Raw genomic sequence first — 8,041 nt, 5'->3', positions numbered from 1 at the left:
GAGGTGATATGGTGGACCCGTTTGAAAGGGCTAAAGACAGACACTTTCCTCTTTGGCCAAGGCCTCATCAACTTTTTCAAGTTCCACTTGAAAAGGAAGATGAGAGTAGAGAGGGAAATGCTGTCTCATAGCAAATTCGTTGAAAGATGGGTGACTGTTGGAAGAATGGCCAGTATAAACGGACCAATTCTGAGAATACATCTGTAGAAAAAAAAAAGAAAAAAAAAAAGGTAATGTAAAAGGAGAAAGGGCTCTATACCTCTTTCTTATTTTTTCTGACCAGGCTCCCGTGGTTTTATGGGTTTTTCCACGTGTAACCTTTCCTTTTTCGAAGCGCCTCCCCCTTTGGGAGTTCTGATAAAAGTACACTAGGCACATGCATCATAACCATATGTGCGCGACATGGTAATCATATATCAAGATAAACAGCGCATGACCTTCAAGATGGGTTGCAGTTAGAATTGTCTACAGGCCGAGTAGCCCATTCTGCTCAAATGTTCCCTGAATAAGGTTTGTTTTAAGGATGACGAACAAGACACCCACGCCTCCGGAGGTGAAGTATTCAAATCACAAAGAACTCCTCTCAACACATTACTATGATGCTCTCCCACTACTTCTGTTCGTAATAATAATGATAATAATAATAATAATAATAATAATAATAATAATAATAATAATAATAATAATAAGAAGAAGAAGAAGAAGAAGAAGAAGAAGAAGAAATTCCAGACATAGTCTTAGTTGAGAAAGAAAACAAACTATGCTGGATCATAGATATAGCATACCCACCTGACAAGGTATGCGATAAGGAAGAAAGGAAAGTTGAGAGATATGACAGGTTAGATTGGGAAGTTAAGCAGTTGTGGTCGATGAAAAAGATAGCAGTAATTGTCGGGACTCTAGGAACAGTGAGCAAAAATCTCGAGAAGTACGTGGAACAAATAGGGGCTGTAATAAGGGTGGAGCACTTACAGAAAACAGCACTACTTAGAACCGCCCGAATACTGCGGAAAGTGCTCGAAAAATAAGAGGTGTTACTTTAGTTCACTGGTAGTGAACAGCTGACACCATAGTACATCACCAGCGTTAGAAGCTGTGCAAAGGCAACAACAACAACAACAACAACAACAACAACAATAATAATAATAATAAGAAGAAGAAGAAGAAGAAAGGTTTCAAATTTTGGCACAAGGCCAGCAATTACATCGATCTAGTACTAAATTGGAACGTATTCTATTGACCCTAGAAGGATGAAAAGGTAAAGTCGAGCTCGGCGGAGTTTGAACTTACAACATAAAGACAGACAAAAAATATAGATACGTTTTGTCCGGCGTGCTAACGATTCTGCCAGCTCGCCGCCTTAGCAACAACAGCAACAGCAACAATAATTATTATTATTTCTACTCTAGACACAAGGCCTTGGAAGATTTTGGGGGAAGGGAGCTAGTCGATTACATCGACCCCAGTGCGGAACTGGTACTTATTTCATCGACTCCGAAGGGATGAAAGGCAAAGTCAACCCCGGTTGAATTTGAACTCAAAACCTAGCGGCAGAGGAAATACCGCTAAGCATTTCGCCGGGCTTGCTAACGATTCTGCCAGCTCACCACCTTAACAACAGCAGCAGCAGTTGTAGCAACAACAATAACAACAACAACAACAATTATTGGCACTAGGACAGTAACTGTAATGAAGTGTTAAGGATGACGTGGACCTCAGTATCATACTGGTGCCTTACATACTACCGATCTCTCAGAGCTGATAGGAAAATACCTCACTAAGTTTTGAACTTGAAACATAAAGAGGCAGAACAAATGCCAGAAAGTATTTTGCCGACGCTCTATCTATTCTGGCACCACGCTGTGTTTTTGATAATACTGATTCTAATTCGGGCACAAAACCAGAAATTTGAGAGGAGGGATTTAGTGGCAGAAGTATTACGTTATGGAAAAGGAAAGAGGAAACAAAGATGTCCTCGGTGATGTTTGAGCTTACAATGTAAGGAGTCGGAAGAAATACCACAAGGCATTTTCCGACACTGTAATGACTCTTGCAAGCAAAAGAAGAGGATGAAGGAAGGAAACAACAACAACAACAACAACGACGACAACGACGACTACAACAACAACAACAACAACAGTATAATGTAACATTATAGATATAAAATAATAGGGATATAATAAGATAATAGATATAAATACGCCAGCCATGCCAGTTATAAATTACAGCTTCAGTATAACAAAGTGGAGGCTAAGTGAGTTAAAAAGAATAGGAAAAGCCAAAAGATCATTGGCAGCGCACGGAAGCCACCATTCCAAAGGAGATACAGAATATACCTATCTCACACGCAAAGAAATGGTAGCCTGACACAAATAGAAGACTGCTATAAACTATCAACAATCGGACTGGAAAAGTACTTAAAAACAAAAAGTGGAAGACTGATGAACGTAATAGAGAGACATGAAAAAGAAAAATATAAAAAAAAAAGAAAAAGAGAAAAGAATAAATAATAAAAATTAAGTAAAAAAAACAACAACACCTTTTCTCTATACAAATGGAAGCGATAAAGCACAAACAGAAAGGCTACAATGAAACGATAATTTTAGATAACAACACAACAAAAATAATAAAAGAGGTAAAAAAATAATAGAGTAGAATCACAAAACATAGTAAAGACGAAACAGACGAGAAAACTAAACTACTCGTTAGTTAATACTATACAAACGTCGACAGAGGAGACGTAGACCTGAAGTGAAAACCAGCAATGATTCAAAGGTTCCAGACTAAATGCTGAAACGAAAGGACTCATTCTCATGTACAAGGTCATCACCTGATTACAAGCAATCATGAAAGGAAAAGAAAAAATGTGAAAACGGATCCTAACCTCAAATGCAGAATATGCAACCAGCACAATGAGACGGTTGACAACATCATCTCTGGCTGACCAATGTTTGCAGAATTCGAAAACATGCGCACGGATAGACATCGCAATACATGCGGCTCGAAAACGTAGGAGAAGATCATATTGTCGTGGAAAGCGATGAAATTCAGAAAGTGAATAAGTACGCCAGCAATGTACTAAATGCAAATTATATGCCGGGCCATGAACACCGAAATTTCACACAGAGTAAGAGTAGGATGGAAAAACCTTGTGTATCAATCTCCTTAACAGCACCGTCTTATCTGCGCTCTTATATGCAGTGAGATGTGGACTACGATGAAGAACACTGATTGGCTACAAATCTGAGGTCTTGGAAAGATATATGATGAGAGTTTCATTGAAAGCCAATATTAGCTCAAAAGACCCGTACGAAAATGTCGAAGAGAGCTCAGATTAGTTAAGACGTAAAGGCTGTGAAAAGGTCAGTACTGAGGATAACATTGCAAGAGCATATCTGCATGATTTGACTGGAGAACTCAGGGGAGTGAAAGATGTGATCATGGAATACCAAAAACATAAGTACAATGTACCAGTGCAGTTGTCGAGTGGAATCCGAAAGATCAGGAGCCACTTAGAATATCAAGACGATAGGAAGATGACATAGACGAATAAGTGGGACCCAAAAGGAAGAGATCTGTGCAGTGTGGGAAAGAAAGAAAACACCTTTTGACCAGCGATCTATCGGGATATCTCATAGTTTCATTGATGTAAAGAAAATGAAAAAATCCCACAGGGATTAAAAAAACAGTAAATGACCCATTAAACAATTATTTATGGGTGACTTGATATTTTTAGGTTAGAATGAAAATCAATCTGATACATTAGGGAACAACGGACAGGTATTAAATGAAATCATAAGAATGGAATTTAGCAGTAATATATGTAATATATGTAGCATCCTTTTCCTGAGAGTAGGCAAATTTTCTGAGAGAGGAATTGATATCCCAACAGGTGAGAATATAAACGAAACTGATAATAAAGCCGAGTATAAGTATTCAGGAAATTGGAAAGCTAATGACACGAAAGGCAAAATGAATGAATGAATGAATAAGTAAATAAATAATAATGATAAGAGTGCACTGAAAATATAAATGCCACAAGGACCAAGAATTTATCAAAATCCCATCTGAAATGTAAAAATGTTATTGCAGTTATCAACTCAAGTGATGTTCTAGTATCTGACGAAATGCAGACATCAACTGAAACACCGAAGAAGTGCAAGATATTGATAGGAAAGCTAGAAACATACTGACAATATATACGTGTATCTGTGTGTGTGTGTGTGTGTGAGTGTGTGTGTGTGTGAGTGTGTGTGTATTTTGCAAAAAAAGATGATATTGATAGACTTTAGAAGTAAACAAAAATAGTGGAAAATGTTTGATAAGTGTGAAAAATTTTGTTGAAATGGAGGAACACTGTCTGCACAAATACGTGGTAGAGAATAACGGAAAATGCTGAGAGCTGTCAAAAAAGAAGGAACACTAAAAGCCAGAAAAGAGAAGAAAAAACAAACAAAAAAAAAACAAAACAAGGAAAAGAAACAAAAAAAACAAATAAAATTAAATAAAATGAAATACTGACAAGAAAATGTATGGCATATGCTTCAGAAACATCGCATATAGGACTTGAACTTGGGACTGGTAAAGGAAAAAGTGTTTAAAGAAAGCCAGAAAAAGTACTAAAACGAAAACCTAAGAACAAGCCATAAAAACACGAGTAATTAAAACAATCCATACAAAAGGAGTCTACATTGCTACTGTGCGACGAGAGAAGAAACCACCATCCACTCTGTGTCACAGTGTGAGAAGCTGGCTACAAAGAAATTGCATTTATTGCACACTGATGTGTAAAACATAAAACAGAGGATACAGAAAAGTGGTATGAGCAGAAACAAATTCAAGTTATCGAAAAAGAACAGGGGTAAAAATTTTGGATCTGAAAATCCAAGCAAGGAAGGAAATTGCAGTTCTTAACCCTCTCACTGCGGAAATCAGACATATCCTCTCAAAATTTCATTACAATTATCTGCTGAAAGCAGTTTCATATACCAAAGTATCTTTCGTAGAGGAATGTCATGTTTGAAACTATATTTCTCTTGTTGAAATATGTCAGGTTTAAAGCAGATAACGTAACTTGTAGAAAAGACTAACTATATTTTTGATAGATATTCACCATCATTACTGGAATAACCATAACATTTAATTTCACATTTAAAGGTTTAATACCAGAGTTCGTTATAATAGGGAAAGCTATTTGAATTGTCATGATAATAGATGCAGCCTGATCATTCGAACACTAGAGTAAAAGAAAGAGAAAGAAACAAAGTAGATATAAACCAAGGGCTAAAGTGGCATTTAAAAAAAGGGTTTAGAATTGCAAGGGAGTAAAAGTAATTACTCGTATTATAAAAACGGTTGTGTTTTTCAACAATCTGCTGAATTTTTCTGATGTCATATCTTTATCGTTGAGCTAAAATCACAAGATATGCCCTGAAGATTTAAAAACAAATCCTGTGACTTCATGTTCGGTAAACAAATCGAAATGACTCACTACAAACTGCTGTGCGAATGTATACTACTACTGCTGCTGCTGCTGCTACTACTACTACTACTACTACTGATGATGATGATGATGAGAAGAAGAAGAAGAAGAAGAAGAAGAAGAAGAAGAAGAAGAAGAAGAAGAAGAAGAAGAAGAAGAATTCTTTCTACCGTAGGCACAAGGCCTGGAATTTGGGGAAGGGGCTTGTCGATTATATTGACCCCAGTTACTTATTTTATCGACTTCAAAAAGATGAAAGACAAAGTCGACCTCGGCGGAATTTGAAATATAATAATAATAATAATAATAATAATAATAATAATAATAATAATAATAATAATAATAATATCAATAGCCATATCAAATGACATGAATGTTGTGAGTAAAGAGGTTGAAAACATCACCAAGTACTCCGAATTGAAAGTGGGAATGGCAAGACTGTATGGAATTAGAAGTAATACCAGTGGTGATCGGAGCGTTGGGCTCAATCCCATTGAAGCTTCAAGACTTCTTAAGGCAACTGGAAATCCCGTGCAAAATTCATGTCTTGCAACTAGCAGCCTTATTGGGCACAGCGCACTTCTTAAGGAAAGTATTATTTGTCTGAGCTTCTTGATGTGACTTGACAGATGACTAAAGACTCCGTTGTAGTTTTACCTACACTGTGTTACGACGGAATAATAATAATATGAATGTAAGACTCCACCCCAGAGCAGGAGTAGCTAGGTTATACTTGTCTAGAATGGAAGACTAAAGAGGGTTACTATCAGTAGAAGACTTCATGGAATTAGCTAGAGTAGATATAGAGTAGTAGATAATAAAGAAGGAAGTTAATTAAAAGCTGCTAGAGTCACAGCAAGATATAAGGAAACGAAAAACCCAAACGAAGTAAACATCTAGAAAAAAAAAAGAAAAGAAATTATCAGTCTGGCAGGAGAAAGCGGCACTGAATGGTAGATTCCCAAAGATAGTTGCTGCAAATAGCAGTAATGAGACATTGTTATGGTTGCAGCAAGGAAAGCTGAAAGGGGAGACAGGAAATTCTGTTAGTAGCAGCACAAGATCAAACATTAAAGTCTAATTGGATAAAAGCCAATATAGACAAAAACCAAGTAGATTCACAATATAAGCTATGCAAATCAAAAGTGGAAAGCATTATTCATAAAATAAGTGAATGTCGCATGCTGGCACAGAAAGAATACAAGAAAGGACATGACAATCTAGGGAGAGCAATCCACCGGGAGCTATTTAGAAAGCTAGGATTTGAAAATACTGATAAATGGTATGCATATGATCCTAGTAAAGTACAAGAAAGTAAGAAATATAAGATTTTCTGGGACTAACATTTAGACTGACAGAGTAATAGAAGCCAGAAGGCCTGATTTAGTAGTGATAGATGAAGAGCATAGAAAGTTCCAGATAATTGACTTTGCTGTCCCAAATGATGAAAAAGTTAATATGAGAAGTATAGAAAAAATAGTAAAGTGCCAAGACACAGCTGTTCAAGTACAGAGACTATGGAAAGTGCGGGTAAATGTAACCCAGTAGTTATAGGTGTACTGGGAACTATCCCGAAAAATTTGAACAGATGGATAGAGGAAATAGGCATAAAACCCAATCTAGTACAGCTCCAGAAAGCAATGTTATTAGTGTCAACTAGGATACTTAGGAGGGTTCTTTGCATCTAAGGTTAATTGTTGTAGCCCGATGTTAAGATATTTTCTTTTCCAACAGTTTAATCTGTTGTGTTTATAATAATGACAACAACAACAACAACAACAATAATTATTATTATTAATTGATGAACACTCTCAGCTTATTTAGCTAGGTATTATAGAAAGTGCCAGCTCTTTACAGCCAGCAGGCTAAGGTGACACTCATCTACTGGTCATGCTTCAAGGACACTGCGAAGAATTCTTGGAGTTCCAAGCAATGCTGATTTTTATAGGTGTCCTATCTTCATACTGTACCAATCTCTTTACACCATGTTGGTAGTTGGATACTAATACTTCCAAATATGCCAATTACTACTGGTATTACGTCTACTATCCTCATTGACCACAACCGTCGTATTTTCCACTTCTTTCTCTTCGATCTTGCTGTCACCGGGACATGCTATGTCGCTTAACATGCAAATTCTTTCTCTAAGATACACTATTACAATGTCCGGTTTCCGATGTCTGGTCAGGTGATGGCACTGGATCATTGCATCCCACAAGATCTTGCAATCTTCATTTTTGGTGACCCCTTCCAAGGGTTTTCTCATACCATATCACTGCTGGATCTTTATGCATGCATGGTACAGGTGGTTGAGATCTGTAATATCAACATCATTCGCTGAAATTATATCTTTAAGTGCAAGGATGATTTTACCAATTACTTTCAGGTTTTGTTTAGAGTTGCGAAGTTTTCGAAGAGTGTCACGTTCATTCATACTGGTTTCTTTAATTTTCAGCCATTCAATCATGATTTGATTTTTTTGATCATCTGGTTCACTTGAGTCAATCTCTGTGTGATATTCTTCATCTATTTGATTTTCATTTGCATTGAGGTTTATGG

This window comes from Octopus bimaculoides, chromosome 15 (assembly GCF_001194135.2).
Source record: "Octopus bimaculoides isolate UCB-OBI-ISO-001 chromosome 15, ASM119413v2, whole genome shotgun sequence".
Taxonomy (NCBI): Eukaryota; Metazoa; Mollusca; class Cephalopoda; order Octopoda; family Octopodidae; genus Octopus; species Octopus bimaculoides.
This window is presented reverse-complemented; position numbering follows the sequence as displayed.